The sequence below is a fragment of the Panulirus ornatus genome, chromosome 14 (genome assembly GCF_036320965.1).
Source record: "Panulirus ornatus isolate Po-2019 chromosome 14, ASM3632096v1, whole genome shotgun sequence".
Classification (NCBI taxonomy): Eukaryota; Metazoa; Arthropoda; class Malacostraca; order Decapoda; family Palinuridae; genus Panulirus; species Panulirus ornatus.
The window spans coordinates 3,312,163-3,336,680 of NC_092237.1; the positions used below are offsets into that span (position 1 = coordinate 3,312,163).

The 24,518-nt window shown below is 46.5% G+C and overlaps 1 protein-coding gene across 2 annotated transcripts in view; it reads left to right on the forward strand.

The window, feature by feature from the left end:
• Positions 1–24,518, forward strand: part of LOC139753168 (uncharacterized) — a 157,320-nt gene that overhangs the window by 4,263 nt on the left and 128,539 nt on the right. The gene's annotated exons all lie outside the window — the stretch shown is intronic.

Here is a 24,518-nt window from a genome sequence, read left to right on the forward strand (position 1 = left end):
TTTGAATGTTTTTATATGGCTGTTTGTAATTGTTTCTCACCCTGTGGTGTCTTTGTATGACTTCTGGTGAAGTGTTTGAACTGAGGTTTGTGTATGACCTGTGGGTGATGGGCTGGGTTAGCCAGTGCCCAGCAGGTCGATATGTCCCGCAGAAGCCGCCAGCACGACACGCCCTCCTCGGCTTCTGGCCTCAGGTTTAGATTGAGGTAAACGAGGGTTGGGTGACCACCTTTTCAAGGTGGGTGGTATGTTTCTTATACAGGCATATTCCCTCAGGAGGAGGAGAGGGTGGGGAAGGTTCTCTCTCTCTCTCTCTCTCTCTCTCTCTCTCTCTCTCTCTCTCTCTCTCTCTCTCTCTCAGTGTTGCTCCTAGTCGAGGTTGCGGTGTGTTTGTGTTGCTTCCAGGGGAGGTTGTAGTGTGTGTGTGTGTGTGTGTGTGTGTGTGTGTGTGTGTGTGTTAACACGGCAGAGTTATCATCGCATTGTGTGTGTGTGTTAACACGGCAGAGTTATCATCGCATGAAGTATTAACAGTGACGGAGGTTGGCCGGGCTCTCCATACTGGAAATGGTCGGTGCCTCGGGTTGAAGATGCACTGGATGTAGTGAGATCTGGGCACGCAGCTCCGTTTCTGTAGAGAGAGAGAGAGGGGGGGGGGAGGGGGTCAGAAGATGTATCGTAATATTATCCCGTTCAATCATTGTGCGTACATGGGATGTAAACATAAGGGGTCCCCGCCAGACGGGTTGCCGGGGGCCACCACGGGACAGACGGGAAGGACGAATTGTGGCCCCCGGGGTGGGGGTGAGGGGCAGCCTGGCTGAGGGGATGTACTTCTGGGAAGGGTGAGGGGGGGGGGGGGGGTGACGCGGTGTGAGAGCCAGGAGGGTCGCCCAAAGCCAGGGAGGCCCCGGGCTCATGTTAGGGAACCGGGCATCTGGCTCCCCCTACATTACCCTCTCTCTCTCTCTCTCTCTCTCTCTCTCTCTCTCTCTCTCTCTCTCTCTCTCTCTCTCTCTCTCTCTCTCTGGGGGGGAGGGGGTGGAGCTGCTCCTTAAGCACAAATTGAGCACATTCTCTAGAATGTTTTGTTTCAGTAAAACTGATGTAAACTTCCAGAATAGTAGGTTTAGTGAAACACGCGTGTGAAACTCTCCAGAATGGGTTTGGTGAAACATGCAGGGTGCATGTAAACTCGCCAGAATGTTTCGTTTCCATGAAACTGGCGTAAACCATGTTCCCGAAACACACACCAGCCTCGGTCCATGGTGAGGCATGCTCTGTGTAACCCGTGTTGAGGCTTCCCCATGGTGTACGGCAAGAGACAAGATGTGGAATGAACGTAAGATATACAGCAACACAAGTGATGGAGACAGGACAACCAGAGGACCTAACGTGGAATTAGGAAAGAACGTGTTAAGAAAATAACGTAAATAAGTACTTGTGTGTGGCTGAAGAGTGGTGGATGAATGGATTAACTGAGTTGTGAGGCGGGGAGTGTGGAGAGCATGCAGAAGTGTGAGAAATATGATAGAGAATGTGCTGGGGATGGGGGATCAGTGTGTAGAACTCTCTCTCTCTCTCTCTCTCTCTCTCTCTCTCTCTCTCTCTCTCTCTCTCTCTCTCTCTCTCTCTCTCTCTCTCGTCCGCTACAAATAGGCCATTACATTTTCATCCCTCACAAGCATAAATATTCATGTCAACGAGCGGATGTTCGACCCAGCCGTGGATATTACATGTGCTGACCTCTAATGACGGCGTCAGTTATCAGGGGAGGAATGGTGTTATTGTGAGCTGGTCACAAGCGGAAGTTCTCCTCCAGGACACGGGTAGAATTAAAGAGAGAGAGAGAGAGAGAGAGAGAGAGAGAGAGAGAGAGAGAGAGAGAGAGAGAGAGAGAGAGAGAGTAGTTATCCCGATTTCTTTGCCAATTACTTTTCATAATTTAGTTTTTCTTTAATACTCCATCATTGATGTTGATCATCATTGGTAGATAAGGATCTGGGGCTTAACATTTTAAGGCAAAACATTTAGAGCGACGGGACAACACGAGTGTAAAGCTCATATACTGATCACACACACACACACACACACACACACACACACACACACAACATGTGGTACTGCATGTGCTGGGGTTACCTGTCCAGGAGCCAGGGAGACAGGGGTTCCCTCTGTGGGAGCCGGCTGGGGTTACGTACCATACCAGACCTAGTTTAGGGTCATCGCCATCACCTCTGACCTCTTTTCTGTCTCTCCGTCCAGCTCAATTATAGTTCCTACGCGCGAATCACTCTGGCTAGCCAGTCAGGTGGTGTTCTTTGGACGAGTGTGGATCATAAAGGCTTTAGTGTGGCTGCGGTGTTGTCGTGGATGGTGAAAGTGGAGGTGCCAAGTGGAGAAGGTGTTGCAGTGGATGTTGAGTGTGGAGTGGATGGTGGTGGTGGTGTCGGGTCAGGTGATGGGACGCGGGCCTGGAATATATGAATGTTTAATTGAAGGTTCACTGTGGGTACCTACCTGGCTGGCTGGCCCTTTGCCTGACCTCAGGCCATCCATGTGGACATGCTGTTGTTCCTCTGTTGTGGTGAGGGTCGCAGTGCATTGTCATGGGGTTTGTAGCGCTCCGTTATGGTGGCGTTCACAGCGATCTGTTAACAGGTGGGGGATGATAGCGATCTTTAGTGCGGGGCTTTTAAGTGGTGTGTTGTGGTGGGGTTCATAGTGCTTTATTGTGATGGGGTTCATAATGTTATGTTTGAGGTTGATGGTGCTGTGTTTTTGCCATGCTGTTGCCCTCTTGTGGGGTTGATAATGCTGTTTTGTGATTGAACTGCTTTGTTGTGGGGTTCATAGTGCCTTGTGTTTATGCTTCTATACTTGTGATGTTTGCACTGCTACATAGTGTTTATACTGGTATGCTCTGTGTATATTGCTGTGTCCTGTGGTTAGAACTGCCCATATTGTATTTATACAGTACCCTCACAGAGTAAACAGTCTGTTTGTCACTCTTAAGATCTCATCTGACGTGGGAACCCCACATGACAAAGATATCTCTCAAAGAAACTGGAATTCCAGGTCATATGTCATAGGTTCTTCTCTTTAGAACAGTCGCTCCCATCATGCAAAGATTCGACTTGTCTCTATCAATATGGAGATCTGTTCTGACGTTTATGAAGGCTCTGGTTTTACGTTAATGTTCTTGACAGTGTCGAGCGTAGGGCAGTCCGAATTATCTACGCTCCAGGATCGAACCTCAAGACTTGATTTACGTGACGGCAGTGTTAGGTCTCATTCCCAGTTTTACAGATGCTACTCCAATTTCCTGCTCCAGAGTGCTGGCTGCTTGTGTGCGCCCCGTCCGTTAGGTAGACCGCGCATATTCGGCAAGCCATTGCTCCACACGATTACTCTGTGGCCGGTGGCAGCTCAGGATGAGCCGTTGTGATGTTTCTTTCCATACCCACCAGTAAGCCTTGGAATTCTGTACCTCATCGTGTCTTTCCCAAAAGCAGCAAGATACTGTCTTTCTACGCAAGTTTTGCTGCAGCTTTTCCGAAAATCTTATTCTTCCTTTTCTATGCTTTGACTTTTTATGTTTCTACTTTTTTTTTCATGTAAGATCCGGCCTTGACAAGGACTGTTTTCCTGGGCTGGAGCCTTTGATGTAGAGGAAATACTGTTATGTTGTATGTATTGTGGCGTGCGTGTTGCCGCTGTGTTGGAATGTTACGATTGCTTTGTTTAAACTGCCGTGGGTTGTTGTGGCCCAGTGTTGGGGTGGTGTAACCCTGGCTACCAAGACCTGGAGCTCTCGGCCCAGCTGGTACGATCTGTCACCAACAGATGGCTCTGGGCTTGGGGAAGCAGTGTCTCTGATAGGCTCTCATCCTCCTCAGCCTGGAAAGATTGCGTCGGCCACGAGCCCCGTGTTTTGTGCTCTCTAATGACAAATTCACCAGAAGCTGCGAGTCTGTTCCTACTAAAGCCGATTTCTCCTTGCTAAGAGCTGGTTTGCGTTTGTGTGTGTGTGTGTGTGAACGGCAGGTCTGGGAATAGACTGGACCCATATTTGTTTTAACTGGACCCTGGTGTGTGAGGAAAGAAATGAGGGGTTGTGGACGATATGAACCAGCGTAGGTGATGTTTACTAGCGGGTGTGGCGTGTGTACAACGGTACACATTGTACACATGTGGTGATGCGCGGTGTACGTACAGAGAGGGAAGGAGACGCCGTGGTCTGGGGAAGCCGTGCATGAGTGTATACAGTTGTACTCCAGGCTACAGTATGGCTAGTCAGACCCATGAACAACATCCCGGTTCAATACTGTCTCGTGTAACGCATTACAGTGAGCATATGTTCATGATAATGTGTCTCAATGTTTGATGACCGACGGAGGTCGTAGGTGATATTCCTGTGTTGAGCTGCTTCCTCTGGGACAGCGACTCCCCCATCCACCTAGACACTGTACGTCTTTCCGTCCACCAGTGACCAATTTAGCATTCCCAAAGTTGCCTTCTCGCTCGCGGTGTCACCAGCCGCCAGCAGTCAGTGTTGTAATGGTTTCTTCTTAGTTTTAGGTGATTATGCTGACGAGTCCTGTGTGGTCAACAGTTGACAAAAATATGTCGTGTGAAACCAGCGTCAGGGATTATCCTTTCCGAGAACCGTTTCTGACGTTTACGACCAACATCCAGGTTGGTCGCTCTTCCTGAAAAAAAAAAAAAGAATATCAAGGCTATTTTTAAAACTTTTTTTGTTCCATGGTGGATTTGCACCGATTTCAACTGTAGCTACATGAATATCATGTGGTTAACACAGTACTGTTTTGTCCTGTAATATATATATATATATATATATATATATATATATATATATATATATATATATATATATATATATATATATATATATATATAAAATTTTGACTTATTATCACGACTATGCAAATTGGTCATATTAAGAAATCACCTGATACTTTGGTAAATTTACAACCAGAATGAAAGAAATACCAGAACTCGGGTAGATTGACCACCAGGTGAACATTGCAGGGTTGTGAGAGCCTCTTCTTGATTAATCCGCTCTCTGGCTTGGTCGATATTTTAGCCTTTGCAGCGCTGTACAACACTGGCCCCTGCCCTTGTTGACCCTCTGGGTTGTGGTGTTGTGCATGCGTGTGTTCCTCCAGACCTCTCCTGTGCAGAAGTTGTGTTCGACGCGTCCTGTATGTTCCAAGACGTCATACATGACCCCATGCTCAGTGTGGGGTAAAGTTCTCTACCCACAGTTACAGTCGCTTGTGGTAGTGGCAAGGTTGCCAGAATTAAGCGTAATTTGTTTCGGCAATGTTTATAATATATATGAAAAGTGTAGTCCGTGGCTGGGTATATGTTTTACTGGAATTCTTTTTACTTTCTTTTTATTCTGGCGAGAAACTCACAAATGTTTTTATTCGTGAGAGCTGCACACACACACACACACTGGACGGTCACCCACGACACACCAAACCCTCGTAGATTATGGATGTGGCTCGCATTTCCCATCCTCGAGTCCTCTGTGACCCCAGCACAGAGCACAGTAGCTTCACGCCGTGCAGACGGTACGAGACTGGGGTCCTCATGTTGTGACGTAAGCTCCAAGTACCGTACAGGTGTGAGGGAAAGCGAGATTATATTCTGGGTGGCTGAAGATGATGGGCAACCCTGATTTCTGGTTCTCTCTGACGGGATGGGGTTGGGTCTTGGCCTGACTCTAGGGGTTGGGTCTTGGCCTGGCTCTAGGGGTTGGCACTTTGTTTGACTTAAGGGGTAGGGAGGTGGCCTGACTGGAGAGACTGGAATGTGCAAGTCGCTGGTGATAAGTCATGTGTCTATGTGTTTACAGACCGACAGTTCACATGTGTGTTGTGTGTCACCCACGTGAGGCGTCGACATTTCCCGTGTGCGAAAGATTGAAGGTCAACTTTTGTCTTGACGAAGCTGCGGTTTGGGCGGAGGGGAGAGGTAAATGGCAGCCTCTCCCTTCCCCGCCGCTCCTCCTCCCTTGCTCTCCCTGGCCCTGTGTGTGTGTGTGTGTGTGTGTGTGTGTGTGTGTGAAGGCTGGTTGAAACATGGCGTTGTTTGCTGAGGGTTGAAGTCTTCTGGCGAATAATCGCCCGAGTGCCTCCTGTCTGCACGTGTTTACCCCTGTGAATCAGGTCTATTCAGCGTGGATGAGGCAGGAACCTGAAGCAGCGTGGATGAGGCAGGTACCTAGATGAGCGTGGATGAGGCAGATACCTGGTTGAGCGTGGATGAGGCAGGAAGGATCAGTTTACCTGTATGAGGGAAGGTGGTGGTGCCCAGCCAGCCCTGGGGTCTGTGTTGTGCACCACGGCATCAGCAAGGCTCTCACGCCGCCGTGCACTGCTGTTCACAAGTTCCTCTGTCATGGGCACGCGACGCTTGTGGCTGATGTAAGAAGCTTAGGAACTGTTCCAGTAAATCTCGCTACGAGACATCTCTCGTCCTCGAGGCCAGATCCCATCCTTGCCGCTTGGAAACAAGGTCGAGGAGGACCCTGAGCTTGCGACAGGGTCTCCTGCCGCTAATATCCTCGGGTGTGAGGGAAGCATCTCTCCTCGCGCTCCAGTTACCAGTCCTCTCGACTGGTGTGTGTGTGTGTGTGTGTGTGTGTGTGTGTGTGTGTGTGTTCTTGACGGGTCTGACACACGGGTATCTTTCATAGGATCGTTTTGCTGTTGAGGCTTTTAAAGGCCTAGTGTAGTTCCTAGTGGAAAGGCTGTTTAAATAGCGCTTCCTTCATGAATACATATTGTGTGGTATACGTAGACAGTTTTAATCTTTTTTTCCTCCGTGTTTATTTAACCGTCGCTTCCACTATACTGGTGCTGGGGCTGGCCAGCACCGGGTGTATCCCTGGTGTTCCCTACTACAGTCATACCAGTGTGAAGGCTCAGATCTTGCCTGGCACTCCGGGAAATGTTCAGCTTCGGTAAATCCTGAAGAGATCTGACACTGATGGCCAGGAGGGTGTCCTCGCTGCACATTTATATAATATGTTTTATATTTTCGTTCGAGAAATTATTTTCATGGATATTTTTTTTTTTTTGGCGTTTTTTTTTTCTTTTTTATCCAGTGTAGGTCAATGGCATACGTAGGATGTTTGATTAAACCATAAGAATTAAATGAAAAACTTAGAAATCGTTTGCGAGTCATGAATGAATTAGATATTATGTAAATTTAAACATTTTCAGCATAAAGACGAGAGTTGTTATGTTCCTGGCATCAAGGTTGTCATCGACGTGCGTTGATTATAGGAAGTTCGACCCTAAGACTTGTGGTATGTGACAGTGAGGTGACATTGTACCGTACACTGTCTTCATTGTACCGGCAGACTGTACCATTACTACCATCATGCTGCACTAGTACTGTACCATCACTGTACCGTCAGACTGTACCGTTACTACCATCATGCTGCACTACTACTGTACCATCACTGTACCGTCAGACTGTACCGTTACTACCGTCATGCTGCACTACTACTGTACCATCACTGTACCGTCAGACTGTACCGTTACTACCGTCATGCTGCACTACTACTGTACCATCACTGTACCGTCAGACTGTACCGTTACTACCTTCATGCTGCACTAGTACTGTACCATCACTGTACCGGCAGACTGTACCATTACTACCGTCATGCTGCACTAGTACTGTACCATCACTGTACCGTCAGACTGTACCGTTACTACCGTCATGCACTACTACTGTACCATCACTGTACCATTGCCACCGTCATGCTACACTAGTGCTGTACTATCACTGTACCGTCAGATTGTACCATTACTACCGTCATGCTGCACTAGCACTGTACCATCACTGTACCGTCATGCTGCACTAGTACTGTACCGTCACTGTACCATCAGACTGTACCGTCACACTCAACAGCAGGATCGTACCGTCGCTGTACCGCTGGCCACTGCCTGCTGCTGGATTGAATAGCCAGATAGATCATAGTGCAGTGATTATCGATACAAGGCGGCCAACAGGTCCGTCAGACGAGGGGGGGGGGGGAAATCCCCCCATCCTCTCCATGATCAATAGAAGGCTCCTGCCAGGCCATCCTCACCCATATACTACTTGGCTGTAAGGGCGAGAGTACCCCTTCAGCCGTGACCGCCAATTAGTCGCTATGTCGCGTTGGAAAGGTGAGGCTCCTGATTGGCTGACATGGAAAGATGAGGCTCCTGATTGGTTGACATGGAAAGTTGAGGCTCCTGATTGGCTGACATGGAAAGGTGAGGCTTCTGATTGGCTGACATGGGAAGGTGAGGCTCCTGATTGGTTGACGTGGAAAGGTAAGGGCCCTGATTGGCTGACATGGAAAGGTAAGGCTCCCAGTTAGTTGACATGGGAAGATGAGGCTCCTGATTGGCTGACGTAGAAAGGTGAAGCTCCTGATTGGTTGACGTGGAAAGGTGAGGCTCCTGATTGGTTGCCAAAATACTATGGCGTGTTTTCTTCATTTAGAAGGTCGACTTGGATAAGGCCATCTTTCCGTATTTTGAGAGAGTTAAAAGACTAACTTGAAATACGGGATCTTGTAGGTTTGTTAAGGTTTATCTGGGGTAAATAGTGTAATTGTGCATGTCGGTACCTCCCTTAAGTATGATAGGCCCGACCTTGAAGTACGATGAAGGTCAGGTCAAGGGTTGTGCCCTTGTCATCAAGGGTCACCCTGTCCACGTCAAAGGGTTCATATTTTCATCGAGCGATGTGAAGCTGGTTTTATGGAGATGTTGGTTTATTGGTTTACGGAGGTGTGGTTAAAGGGGGTTTATTTTAAGCGGGACAGGCGCTCGAAATGTTGCATTGGATGATCGGAGTGGGTAAAGTGGTTGTGGTGTGGCGCCGGTGGTGATCATTGTAACGTAGTTTATTCTCTCTCTCTCTCTCTCTCTCTCTCTCTCTCTCTCTCTCTCTCTCTCTCTCTCTCTCTCTCTCTCTCTCTCTCGTGATCGCGTCAGTCCATCGGAATTTCTGAGTAAGTCAGACACCTTGGTGTGTGTGTGTGTGTGTGTGTGTGTGTGTGTGGTATGGATCCTCGCATTACCAGGTGCCTGGTGGTGGTCCGGCCGTGCTCACCGTTGTGCTGTACGGACCCCGACGTCCGTGTGTATGAGCGAGAGTATGTCTTGGACGCGCCTGCACGTCTGCCCGCCCAGCACCGGCCGTACCTGATCCCCTGGTCTGTTGTAGGTGACACACACACACACACACACACACACACACACACACACGCACACCATGCATGATGCCAGAGGGATACCTGTAGTGATAACTCCTTGGTTGTAGATGGTGCATTGACGTGTCATTTTATTTATATCACGTCCACGCACTCTCTCTCCGCTCCTGATTTAACGAGCTGGGGGAGTGGGGGAGGGGGAGCAAGTCTGTGGAGTGCGTTCGTTCGATTCCGAGAAGTGTAATTTGCTCTCTTGAGACTTGAGAACAAAGGCTGGAATCCCTTTCATTTTGAAAGCCTGATAGGGTGTATTATTGTGTGTGTGTGTGTGTGTGTGTGTGTGTGTGTGTGTTGTATGTTATAGGGAGAAAGTTTTACACTCGTGATGTCCCGTCCCATGACCTTGTATATACTCGTGTGTACCATGTCTTTACTCCACTGCACACACACACACACACACACACACACACACACACACACACACACACACACCAGCCTAGGCCAGGTAGCCAGTCGTCACAGAGTGAGCGGTGAGTCTGCTTTATTCATTAGTGAGACACATCTTGATGGCTGGGGTTGGATAGGGGTTAGCCAGGTCCTTTGTTAGGGGGTTGTGAGGCAGGACGGCTGGTGTGTGTGTGTGGGGTTGGGACAAGTGAAGTGCTACCCCCTTCGCTACACACTTCCCCCTTCTGGTACAAATGCTGCCCACTTCGGCACGCACGTGCACCCTCATCCTGCCCCTCAGGCAACGCACGTGTACCCTCGTCCTCCTCAGGCAACACACGTGCGACATTTCCCGCGCCAACTGCACCACTTGCTTCGCCGCGACCCATGTCATATGTTGTAAAAAAAAAATACAGCGACGTTGGTTAGAAATGGCTGTTGAGAAGATATCACTGCTGCTATACACATATATAATATATATCCCTGTCATGCCTTGATTCTGCAACAAGAACGGTGGAAGCAACGGACTGTTAGCATAACAACGGTGTGTGCGAGCTGGTAACGCAGCGGTGATGGGAAATGCGGATAAAGCGTGATGAGACCGGACACTAGAGAGAGAGAGAGAGAGAGAGAGAGAGAGAGAGAGAGAGAGAGAGAGAGAGAGAGAGAGAGAAGGGGAAATAACAATCATTAGAAAAAGGAAATGTCGAAAATGAACATTGAGTTCAAAAATACATGTATATGAAAAAACTGTAGATTTCACCGAAATGTTTCATATACACGACTCATTCGTGTGTTGGCCCTGTGTGTCTGACAACACACACACACACACACACACACACACACACACACACAGAATACGCTGGTCTGGTCTGGTCACGACACCTGCAGAAGTACAGAGAACTGACATAGAAGACCCCGGGGAGGCCAAGATGTTACCATAATTTAAGAGCCGAGTTACTGGGAAAGGGTTAGAGGCCATCCATTTATCGACCCTTGAAGAGAGACGAGTAAAGGATGACTTGATCACAACCCAAGTTATTAAACCATTTGAATGGTGTCAACAATTTTTCAAATGATGTAAAGACAGAACAACCAGAGGACATGGCATGAAATTACGCCAGGAACTTGTTAGAAGAGATATAGAGAAGTAATTTTAGAGGGTAAGATTAGTGGATCAGTGGAGTAAAGTGACTGATGAAACAGTGATGGTGAAGAACATACAGAAATGTAAAAAGTTGTATGACGGTAGAATATATTTTAAGATATGGAGTCCCACGAGTGTAGAACTCCCTCCCCTTATAATGCAAATAGACAATTACATTTTTCTTTTTAATTCATGCATAAAACGTACGCTAATTAAAGAAAATTACTGTAATTAAACTAATTGACTTAGACTTAAATTTAGGTAACAGCTGCTAATTTTTTTCCACCAGGATTAACAAGAGCTTTCTGACTTTTTTTTTTGTGCTTTATGACAGAAAGGGGCTGATGTAAATGTATTATGCAGTATACAGTAATGTATTTTCTAGAAATCGTTGTGGTTTAGCGGAGGAATACAGGATTTGTATGGTACTTCCGGTTCAGAAGGTTAGGTCAACGCTAGTTAGGGTCAAACGGGTCGTGATTGGTTAAGGTCACAATGGGTCGTCATTGGTCAAGGTCATAATGGGTCGTGATTGGTTAAGGCCACAGTGGGTCATGATTGGAACTGATTGATTTGATGATTAGAGGAAAAGATTGGAAGGGTGGGCTAGCATTAGGGTATTTGAGATTTGTGATGAAGGACACTTACCCTGAGCGTACGGTACGAGGTGGGGGGACGATGGCTTTGATCAGACACCACGAGAGAGAGACTGGCTGGAGTAGAGAGCATGAGGGACATTGCTTGGATGTGTCAGTTTACTTAGGAGTTTACAGTCTGCTTTCACTGATTTTCTCCCTTGGCTTATTTGACTACTTTGAACTTCTTGACTTCCTCAGCCGGACGTCTCGACCTTCCTCAACCGGATTTCTTGAATTCCTCAACCGGACTTCTTTCAGTAATTTCTGAGGCAGGTTTACGTAAACCACCACCCCCGCCTGGAGAATGTTGCACGAAACACAAGGGTAAAGTGGTGGATGGAACTGATGTTCGCGGTGTACTTGAAGGAGAATCATACATAAAAACAAACTGATTTTTTTTTATGTAATGTGACGGGCTGGCCAGTCTCGATGGTACTGGGATGGTACTGATTTATTTGTCTGTTTGTGTCTGCAGGTGAGGTCCGTGTAATGAATGTGTAAGAGTCTTGTAGCGTAATGTATTGTTACAGACTACCGCAGTGAAGTGGTGCAAGTGATTTGTATTGCGCAATGAAGTCTCGAAGTTGGCGGAAATCTATGAGAGAGAAATGCTTTGCTTATGTACCAAATGTGTTAAAAAAAAAAAAAAAGAATATAGAGAATGATATTGAAAGCCTTGAGAAGACATGCTAGTTGAAGGTATACCTTTGTAGAGGGGAGGTGGGGTTGACGCTAGTGCTGGTGGGGGTAGCGTGTTGCCCAGCGGAACCCCGCGGCTCGTGTTTTTTTCCCCAAGACGAACACACACGCGCGCTGCAACCCGTAATGCCCAGACCAGCGTCTTCGATTAGCTTTAGGGAAAAAAAAGGTAATTGAGGTCAGGGAATATACTAACTGCACCCCCGCCAGCAGCAGCAGTCTGGGTAAGAATCTGTGTATAGGTCTGGCGCACCGCAGGGTTGAACCCGTGTTTATCCTGGGGGGAAAAAATGGTCGCTCGCCCACAGGCCGGCACGACAGACTACCGGAAATTCCTCAAGTATTTGAGGTTATTTTGTTGCCTCATCTCCCGTCCTGCTGCATCCACACCTGACCTGTCCCATGCCAGTACCTCCTGACTTGCTATGATACAGCGGCTCACCTTTATAAACTGGTCTTCTTCATGATAATCTGTCTTCAGTGGCCGTATATATATATATATATATATATATATATATATATATATATATATATATATATATATATATATATATATATATATATTTTTTTTTTTTTTTTTTTTTTTTTTTCCAAAAGAAGGAACAGAGAATTGGGCCAGGTGAGGGTATTCCCTCAAAGGCCCAGTCCTCTGTTCTTAACGCTACCTCGCTAATGCGGGAAATGGCGAATAGTTTGAAAGAAAGAAAAAGATATATATATATATATATATATATATATATATATATATATATATATATATATATATATATATATATATATATGCAATGAGAACGTGTACGGTCATGGGATAATCTGGATTAATCTGAAAAATGTTCAAGATTTTTCGATTGGTAGTTATAACTTGACGTCAGCGGCCTTAATGACCGTGGAAGTTGTTAGCGCCTGAAACCCCAACAACCAACCAGTCATTGCTGTTGGTTATATTACGAGTCATGACTGGTATCTACTGAGACTTACTACTGTGACTTTCTTAGTTTGACTGTGGTGGTAAGATTTCGTCTACCAGGTGTTTACAATTGGTCGAACATGTTTTAAAGCTGGTTTGAATGAAACATAAGATCGGCCGGGTCGGTTTTGTGTAGTGTGGGACTAATGGTCCGGGCTCCGGGGTTAGTAAGCAGGCTCGGAGCTGGGCGACACTCACGTAGTTTAAACATTTCTGCTTTGTTCAAATGTCTGCCTCATTATGTGGGGGCACAAGAAGCACGTGTGAGTATGTGGAAGTACATGGGAGTATATGGCAGTACCTGAGGGTGCCTGGAAACACATGGAGGAACATGAAGAACATGGGAGTACCTGGAAATACCGTGCGCTGGAATTGTTGGGAAAGCCGGATAACATGAGACCCGATGGTCTAGGACGAGGCGACCTGATGTAGGGAAGGAACATTGTCTTGAATGCTTGATCTATGTAGACTCGATGGTAAAGCTGAAGGATTGATATAGTTCTGAAGGATCTCCTGAGTCTACAGGACCTGATGACCGGTGTCTCCAGGGGCATTTGACAGCACTGGACCGCAAGGTTGTATAAGAATGTCGTGCGGTTTGTTGACATGTGGGGGCGCGCTGATGGAATTGACGTCAGATGTAAACAAATTATTATTGGCATTCGATAGCGGTGACGTCACAGGCAGGTACATGATAACTGGCTGCAGATGATGACGTCTCATTTAGATACGTGCCTACTGGCTGTAGATGAAGACGTGGCACCAAGGACCATGACTATTAGCTACTGATTTATGACGTCACAAAATTATCAAGTATTCTATTCATTTTTCCCTATACTCATCCAGCCCCTTCTCCCCTCTTCCAGCTCCCTTTCACCTATCCCAGTCTCCTTCTCACCTCTCCCGGTCTCCCTCACCTCTCCTGTGCTGGTGGAGGTGTGTATAAACCAGGGCAACCAGTGTTTCGCCGTCTGGAACACTGTGTTGAGGCTGTCCTGCCCAGCCAGTGTGTGTTGCATCACACTAGACGATTCTGTGCTTTACCTGTTTGTTATCTTGCTGTCTCTCTTACCCTTTCACTTACTTTATCACGTTCCCTTATCTTTCCATTTATCATTTTCCCTTCGTTTTTCCTTACCTCTTCCTTATCTGGGAATATTATTCTGAAGATATTTCTTTCTGTTCAGTTTCCCATCTCTCGTAAGTTCAGTTTGTCTGTTTCTCATAATATTTCAGGCACGTACATTAATGGGTGCCCTTGGGTTCCCACCCATACATCTGGCTGGACTCACGTAAAGTAACGATCACATGTGAATAGAAATACATTTGGTGAAAGGTTTCCTATCTTGATCCTTTCTCAAGAATGTACACGAGTTTCACTTGGTGGAGGGTGATGCTGCCCAACACTTGAACGAGTTATCGGGGCTCTTCGGACGTTGTGTACGGGTTATCGAAGCTCCTGTGTCACTGTGTACGATTTATCGAGGCTCCTGTGCCGCTGTATACGAGTTATCGAAGCTCCAGTGTCACTCTGTACGGTTTATCGAGGCTCCTGTGCTGCTGGGTACAAATTATCGGTTCGTCTGAGGCAGACGTGTGGCCACGCCCATGCGGATGTCATGACTGAATGATGAGTTAGTGAATGTGGACAACATAGAGAAGTTTGAAAAAGTCATATGATAGTGTAGAACTCCCATACAGCACAAGAGATGGGGCCCCGCGAGCGTAGAACTCCCTCCGCGTAAAACACAGGAGATGGGGCGCCGCGAGCGTAGAACTCCCTCCGCGTAAAACACAGGAGATGGGGCCCCGCGAGCGTAGAACTCCCTCCCCGTACAACACAGGAGATGGGGCCCCGCGAGCGTAGAACCCCCTCCCTGTACAATACGTCATCTTATAATCATTTACCGATAAACCTTTAATATTTTCTTCAGGTTTTAAGGTAAAGATGATTTTAGGACCATACACGCATGGCCCATGTTATCTAATGTGTCAGCTGCCTCCTTATATTCTCCCTTTGTAACCCTTGGTGGATGGGGTTAGGGGTGGCTGCCTCCCAACCCCAGGCATCCACCCAAACCTAATTAATATCATCTTCCCTCCCTCACCCTACCTCTTTCTTATGGGAGTTTTGGGGTTTCCAACCCCTCTCAACGGTTTCTGGCAGCGAGCCAGTGTTAGTTTCCCTCGATGATATGACGCTCTCTCTCTCTCTCTCTCTCTCTCTCTCTCTCTCTCTCTCTCTCTCTCTCTCTCTCTCTCTCTCTCTCTCTCTGAATATCCGTATCAATATGCTTTAAGCTTGGTTGAGACTTTGTAAGATTATCGGTATTGGTAATGCTGGCTCACAGTGTGTATTTATTGGCAGGTTTTCAAATTGTTTATATACATGTGAACAATACTGCCAACGGATAGTAAGTTTGCGACGGATGATGATGTGTACATGACGTGAGAGTGTGTGAGCAAAGGGTGTGAACGCTGGGAATGTGTGTGAGATAGGAGTACGTGCGCTGAGAGTGTTCGTCACCGGTTGTGGTCTCCAAGGTTGAATGTTTGATTTCATTGCAGGTCCCATCGCTCGACCTCCCACTGTTTACCCTAGCTTGCCCTGGCCTACACAGGTTTGTTCTTAAATTGTTCACACCTCCATTTCTGTACCAAGGTGATATTATGACTGTACAGACTACGTATATCTGACGTTACATGAAATATCTCTCGTGGAAATGAGACCAAGGACAGACGGTGATAATCTTGGAAATATCAAATGTCGGCTTATGTGGGGGGGGGAAAAAGTTAACCAAGGAAAAACGTACAACTCTCTCTCTCTCTCTCTCTCTCTCTCTCTCTCTCTCTCTCTCTCTCTCTCTCTCTCTCTCTGTGTATATATAGGTTATACCTGTATCACTAGATGTACAGTATCGTCAATGAACTTGATCTAAAAGAGACTACAATGCCCTGCCACTGGACGTAGTGCATCCTTGGGCCTACGGGAACTTTTAGAAAGGACTTGGATAACACCAGGACTGTTTCACAGACATTGATCCTGGAATATGTATAAACAAATGACATTCATATTCATGGGGACAAGAGAGGCTGGGTGCTGGACTCGTGTTGACAGTGTGCCCGTGTGAGGGAGCACGTCGTTGTTAGCGGCCGACCTGCCAACATTAACTCTCTTCCTGGGGGTCACGAGTGCCATGTGGGGGGACGGTGTGGCTGCTGCAGACTGGGTATTCTCGTTACTGTTATTATTATTTTACAACCCCAGGACCCCTCTCTCATCCAGAGGCTGCTACAGTAGCGCCAGGGCTACGCCACGCTCAGTAGCAGCAACAGGATGGACGCCTTTAAAGCGAGAAGTCCTCAGACGACGATGCCGTCTCGCCAGGGGTGACTCTTCCCTCGTCGGTGTAACCTAGAGCAGGCGGAATCCGGTAACTCCTTTATCTAGCGAAATGATCGCACATACAGTTCTATTATCCAGTGAAATAAGCACCTACAGTTGTATCATCCCGGCTCCTATATTAATGCAGGACAACAACAGTGGGCAGATGGGGATGAATATATCATATAAAGATCTGGGTTATTGTTGCAGGGTTTGGGAACTGCAGCAGAGTCTGGGGAATGGTGTTCCTGGGCCTGGAATGATGTGATAGGGTTTGGTATACTGCACCAAGGCTTGGGGTGCCGTCCCAGAACCTGGAACACTATTCCATGACCTGGAAAGGTGTTCCGGGGCCTGGGATAAGGTGGTGTCCCACAAGGGTGCTTCCTGATCCCGGCTTTTATCTTGTTGTGGCTGTTCTCCTGGAAAGAAAATTACCTGGTAGCATGAGGCCCAACGCCTGGAGCTTACCCCACCCTCTCCTTCAGGAGGGGCGCCTCTCCCTCTGGGATTTCCCCCTTACCCCCCACCTCTGTATGTACACACACACACACACACACAGACACACGCAAAGTGCTGTCTCAAGTGCTGGTCATTAGGCGTATGAAGGCACTCAAGTTTTATCCCGTTCGTCATTTTAACTGGAAGTGGCCCACCCCCGCCTTGTGATGTGTTGATGTTGGGGATGTGGACTGTCTCCCTCCACCACCAACTCCAACTCACCATCACACCACCACCACAGATTGCTGGGATGTGGACTGTCTCCCTCCACCACGAACTCCAACTCACCATCACCACCACCATCACAGATTGCTGGGGTGTGGACTGTCTCCCTCCACCATCAACTCCAACTCACCATCACCACCATCATCACAGATTGCTAGGATGTGGACTGTCTCCCTCCACCACCAACTCCAACTCACCATCACCACCACTATCACAGATTGCTAGGATGTGGACTGTCTCCCTCCACCACCAACTCCAACTCACCATCACAGATTGCTTGGATGTGGACTGTCTCCCTCCACCACCACAGATGACCTTGGCTGCTCACATTACCCGTGCCCCTGGCGGGTCCCCACCTTCCCACGCTGCTTCATGGCAGGATGGCTCATCCCCAGGTGTTGCCTCCTCCAACACAACAATCCCCGAGGTCCTCCTCCGCTAGTGTTGCCAGGTTTCAGCTACCTCCAGCGGTGTTTCTAGAGCCGTGCAACACGCGAGGTACCTTCAAGTGTTACGTGATGGTGCAACAAGATCTCTTCTCTGTATTTCTCAGACATTGTAAAGCTAGGTTTGTGTTACGTGTGTGTTCCCCACAGTGATGGCTCGTGTCAGGTGTTTCAAATGTTGCACAAGAAGTTAGGCATGACAAGGGCGTCGCCCAAGTGTTGTCAAGTGGGCTGCTCACATGCAAGATGCTTCCTGTTTGCGCTGCCGCACAAGAAGTATGACAGGTGTTGCAGCAGGTTACCTACACCCCTAGTGTGTTGTGGTGTCCTCTCCACTCATTGAGTAGATGTGTTGCAGTGTAGTAGATAACCTTGAGTATTATAAGATATTTATTTGTTCTTTCTTGCGTACTAGTAAGTGATAATGATAGTAATGAGAATTACTATCATTGTTATTATTAAACACACACAACCTTAATTATTTAAACCATTTTGATGATGTCAATAGAAAACATTTCTTGGAAATATGTTAGGACCACAACGAGAGGACATAACATGACATGAAGTGGTGGATGAATGCAGTAAAGTGAATGACGAGGTTGTGAATGTAGAGAGCATAAAAATGACAATGTTGCATAACAGTTGACCCAGTGCAAGATGGGGCCCCTCACGTGTGAGTAGACATCCCTTCCTTGCAGTACAGTCAGGTAATTACATATGGGCTTCCGTGGTGTAGTGGTTAGCGTCGCAGACCATGATTCAAGCACGGGCCCGCCTGAGTTCGAATCCTGGGCACGGCAATCAGCCCACCCAGTTTATCCTCCCCTTGGCGCTGGTCGATAATTGAGCACCTCCTTACTGTAGGATGTTTGTGTGTGTGTGTGTGTGTGTGTGTATGTATGTTCACATTGAAGACATGGCACATATATATGCACACATTGTAGACGTGGTACATACATATGTACAAGGTTAAGAGGCGAGGCAACACAAGTATAAAACTCTCTGCCCGTAACACTAATAGCAATCACACACACACACACACACACACACGCATACATACAGAATCATAAAGTATATTACTCTTAATTAAGAAAAAAGCGACACATCTATATTGATCCGCTCAATTTGTATTGATTTTATGGGATTAGGCATTATATTGCATGCTGAAGATTATGTTACGGTGTGTGTGTATGTGTGTGTGTAGTGAGGTGTGGCTGTGTCATGTTTACATGTTGATTTTCTGTGTGCGTTTATATTTGGCTTTGCTTATTAGCATATGTCTCTTTGTGTGTTGTCTTGTGTGACATGCTTGTGTGTGTGTGTGTGTGTGTGTGTGTGTATGACTTTTTCTCCTATGTATGTATACTTAAGGTTGTGTTGTGTATAGTTTGTATTTGTTAGTGTAAGTGTGTTTATAGGTTTGTTTACTTTTTGTTTACCATGCTTGAAGCTGTAAGTGTATCTTATTGTGTAAATGATGGTATTTTTCATGGCATGTAAATTATGGTACTTTTCAAGACGAATAACTTCAGTAATGTGTATTTTAGTAAAGATTTGAATGACGTATTTCTCACATCCCAACAAAAACCAAGAGGATTGAGACCAAGAGGTTTCAAGTTTGCAAAGTCACGTAGGCTCCGTCTTGGGTTTAGGAGGTCTTGTTGGAGAGTTAGATGGGGTGGGGGGGTTGTCACCTCGACACCCATGTGAACGGTGCCCCCCTCGTCCCAAGTGTGTGTGTACAGCACCGTGGGATTGGCTGGTCACCCGCACATGAGAGGGGTTGCCGGGAAGGGGTGGGTGTGTGCTGAGTGTTAGGGGTTGTTGATCTAGCTGTTGCTGCAGGTATGACTGTTTGCTGCTGCTGCTACCAGAGTTGGCCATTGTACAAGAAAAGGTTGCGCTCAAACTACACACAAACTTTATAATGTTAGAAAGCAGGTTCGAGCGCAACGCTACGATCCATGACGTCGAAGTTATGACCCTTGGGTAAAATGGTCTGGCCTTTGACCTACCCGTGATAGCGCACGCAGAGTATACTGAATACTGTAACAACCCGGCGGATCAGCAGCCGTCAGCTAGCGGTGCGCGGCGCTGACTAATAATGTTTAGCCACAAGGTTGTGAGCGGGTGTCAGCCGGCGTCTGATGGCGTCACGTTCTTCAACCTCGAGTGTCAGTGGAGGAGTGAGTCGGTTGGGGTGGGGCCCGCTGGCAGCGCGGGATGCTTTGAAATGTTTAAATCCTCAAGCAGGGATTGGTTGATGGAAGACTAAGAGGGTGGTGATTGGCTGATGCAAGGGCGCAAGGGTGGGGATTGAAGCATTCCTCCACGGTCTAGACCAATCAGAGGCAGCTGGGGGTGCGGAAGCTGGGGTGGCGGTGCCGTGCGTGAGTGACCAGTTAGGAAGTTGTCGTCGGGTACGTGACACGCGGCGCTCCTGCAGGATGAATAAGTAAATGTGGTCGATCTGCCAGTGAGTCACCAGGGAGCTATGAAAGGCTTAACGACTTGACAGTGACTCATGTGATGACCTCAAGACGTTACAGAGGTGTCGTCGTCTTCCCAGCGTTACTGATGATTGCCGGAGAGAAAAATGATACGTTCGTTATATTCCCACGACTCACTGGTTCGACACCTGGGTTCTTCCGGTTGGTTTGAACTTCTTGCGAAGTGAGGGAGGCGAGCGGCTGGTGTCGTATATCTATCAGTCGTAACTGGGGAACAGTTAAGGGAAATGTCACTAAGCTTTGTACACAGCCTTAAGCTGTGTTTACGCGAGTATGTCATTCTCCACAGCTATTCTGTGTTGCTGTAGTTCTCTCTCTCTCTCTCTCTCTCTCTCTCTCTCTCTCTCTCTCTCTCTCTCTCTCTCTCTCTCTCTCTCTCTCTCTCTCTCTGATTTATCTTGACCAACGAATAATTTTGAAGGTTGGAATCCCAAATCAGGCGTGAGTCAGCACCACAACTGTGTTGGAGATTAGTTTTCTCAATATGAGGCCATGTCGCTTCTCTCCTCGAAGACTTGGAAATGTAAGGCATCATAAATGTGATCAACTGTTACTTAGAACAGGTATTTAAATGTATTAAGGACACGGCACACATACATCAAGGACGCCAAAAGAACTCAGAAGTGTTGGTGATCGTCATTTAGCGTGGGAGAGTCGACATTAAGCGTGAGGTAGACAGTTAACTTGATCAGCCCTCAGAGTGAGGGATTAGGTACGTGGTGGAAGTGATCAGATAATCAGGAGTTAATGTTTCTCAAGTGTTGCTCATCACATGATCTGTCTCTTCATTAATGGTCATGTTGTTGCGTTATTCGCCACGAGTCAGTACGGGCCCGCATGGGTTCGAATCCTCGGCTCGGAAGTTGGCCCGCAACCAGCCAAGGTGTTCATCCCTCTTGAACCTGCTCAATGAATGGGTACCTGGCTTAGGATAGGGTATAACATACGTTGGAGTAAAGACATGGTACATATATACAAGTTAAGAGTCGGGGCAACTCAAGTGTAAAACTTTCCCCGCAACACATAAAGTAATGGCACACACAGGAGCGTGTTGCGAGGGCGTCCTGCGTATCCTGACAGCGGGGTGTGTGTGGGGGTAAGGTCTCGGGTTCACGCCATTATTTCTGGAAGTGTTTTTACCAGACGTACTTGTGACTGTGGAAACGATTATAGTCTTTATGATTGTATGAGGCAAGATAAATGTTTACCTTCTGTGTGTGTGTGTGTGTGTGTGTGTTTACTCAAGTCATCGTGCCGAGGGAGGGGGGGTTAAGTTATCGTACTAAGGGGGATTACCTCGTACCCACAAGATTATGTCGTCGAACTACTGAAGGGCTCACATGATCGTACTCAAGGGATTAAGGCGATGTACTTAAAGGATAAGAATCCCTCTTTCTGCCGTCCCTTAATGCAGATTCCTCTCTCTCTCTCTCTCTCTCTCTCTCTCTCTCTCTCTCTCTCTCTCTCTCTCTCTCTCTCTCTCTCTCAACGCCTGTTGTTGCAGTTTTATTTTGATAAAGATATTGTAAAGACCTTCACTTTTCAATACATTTTTAGAGACGTTTATTTTTTATGCTTTTTGTGAGTGGGAAATTTATTTCATACTTTCGCCTTTTTTTTCCAACTTTCTCTATTGTCTTCATTACTTTTGTAAGTAGCGATTTCCCTTTCCTTTCCTTAGCACGGGTGTGTTTCTTACCTTTGCCTTACCTACCCCTGTCTTACCTTTGTATCTGTCAGGGTCTTACCTTTCATATTTTACCATTTTAAGTGTCAGTTTCATATCGTACTGCAATATCTAACAGTTTGTTACCTTACCTTTCCCCTCAGAGTATCACCTTAACTTTCTCCGGTATGAATTGTACGTTATTTCCGAAATACCTCACACATGAATCCATCCTGTGCTTCGGGTTGGGTTCGAACACCTGCTTGAGTCTACGTAGTGGGTCTGGTGAATCTTTGAGCAGTTGGAACCCACTCAACCCCCACCCCCCCCAGCCTTAGCGACGCGTCGCCCCCGTGTCGGCCATATAAATAGCTCATCATTCGTAGCCTTTTTGGAAGGAGTTCTCTATTTCCCTCCCTCAAATAGAAATCCATAAATAATATCTTGCAGGCGATCAAGGCAGTCCGACGCGCAAGGAGACTCAGGGGTTCGGAGCAGCTCAGTGATTTCAATCATAAATATTTTTAGACTCGAAATAGAAAACGTATTTCGATCATCTTTCTATGTTGATTTTATTATTTTACTGGTCTTATTTATAGCATTGTTTTCCAGGTACTCCATTTATCTTACATTAATGCCTTTAATTTTCTTACCATATTTGCCTTAGATATCTTTACGCGTGCTGTGATTAATGAATATATGTAAGTTCCTTTCCCCACGCTCAACTTTTACTGTGTATAATCCTTTCATTTCCTCTGTGGAGCTCTCGCTCTTTTCTGTGTCGCAGAGAGCCAGTGGAATGTTGGACGGTCTGTTGCACACTTGTACAGGTCAGAAACCAGGTATAGTTATTTTAACAATACAGTTAAAGGAATTGCAGTCAAATGGTTGTGGATGCCTTTCACCACACTTCTCATCTGATGACGTAGCCAGACTTGTACAAGATGATTATGCTGTTGAAACAATAATATTTCGTCAAATACAGGTTTAGAAACTCTCATTAGATGAGAACTAATTGTGTGTATGTCTACTAAATGAATTGGCGTTGAAAAGCAAAACATTGTTGGGTTGTCTGATGGAGTTTTTAGAAAATACTAACTATTGCATCTGACAGGAGAGTTCAGGAAGGCAGAAACAGTTCTATTGTTCATCATAATGGAACGTATCCAGATAAATATGTGCGTGTAGAAAGTAACAAGACGGCTAGACAACAAGATGTCTGCTAGTTTAATGGGAGGCTAAAGATACTAATTAGGAAATGTTAATGATATGACGCGTAGTGTTTCTAGTCAGAGGTGTGGACACGCGTCTGTAAGCTGTCTCAAACTGTGGGAAAAAAGAGGCATGTTTCAAGGAATGGGTCAGACCAACCTTGCAAGATGTGGCACAACACCTTATCGTTCGTAAGAAAACCCGAAATTCTGAGATTGTCTCGCGATATGAGGGGACTGTAAACGTACGTACTGAACTAACTTTGTGGGATGTTTATAGTCACCCTGGCGCTGGGGTCCGACCAAAACCCTTCGTGACCTCTGTAATCCTTGGTCGTTGCCGCTCACACGATGAGGACGAGGAACTAAGCTTGAAGGGTCTGTTCCACACCCGTGGGGGGTGTGTTTTATACTAGAAGGTCTGTTCCCCACCAGGAGGGTCTTCTCCAGATCTGGAGGGTCTGTTCCACACTCGGGCAAGTGGTCGTCGTCCTGGACTATGGAGGGTCGTGACCGAGGTGTTGAGGTCGTTCTTGTATCATCACACAACAGCTCAAATGTGATTGACAGACGGTTACACATTGCTGCTCCAGAGGCGACCACCACGCTGCATTACTGCTGTAGCACATCGTCTGTGTGAGATGAAAAATGAAAATGGTGCATTATAGGATATTGTAATATATTGCATTAAGATGTATTCTGTTGCATTCAGGTTATATGTTCCGATGCCATGTACGACGTAACTTTATAGAACGCTGTCAGATATATCCTTGTGCCTTATATGACATATTCTATTTTGAAATATATTTTTCATATAGTTTCAACATTTTTCCAAGATAAGCGAAGACCCAGCCATGAATAGTGTAAAGAGTATGTGTTCGCACCCCTGTAGGCTGGAACGCGCCCCTCTTCCCCATACCTGCTGCTGTGTGGTGTGGAATTAGAAATAGATTTTAAGCCTTTGTAGTGAATGATGAGAAACATGGTCTGTGGTTCTAGGGCTTGGGCCGTGAGGGGCGGTGCAGGATTATATTTCCGCATCCTCCACCGTATTCTTGTTATAGTTGTCTTGCTTTTGCATATTCTTCTTCCGCTTCTTCATCATCATCATCATCTTCCTCTTCTTCGTATTATCATTATTAATATTATTATTATTATTATTATTATTATTATTATTATTATTATTATAATTATTATTATTTGGACAGATATTTAGTAGGATGTCAAACTGAATGAAAACTAATGTTAACTTTTCGTGTTGTTCGATGTCGTGTCCGATGTTCAGCAAGAACAGGAAGTGAAAGGATCAAGAACATCATGCTTCTTACAAACAGAAATACTGAGGAGCTTTGCCAAAAGACGTAGGGGCCAAGATAGTCTTATGGTGCCTCTGGTACCGTAAGGCTGGAAATACCTCTGAAGCTGGTTG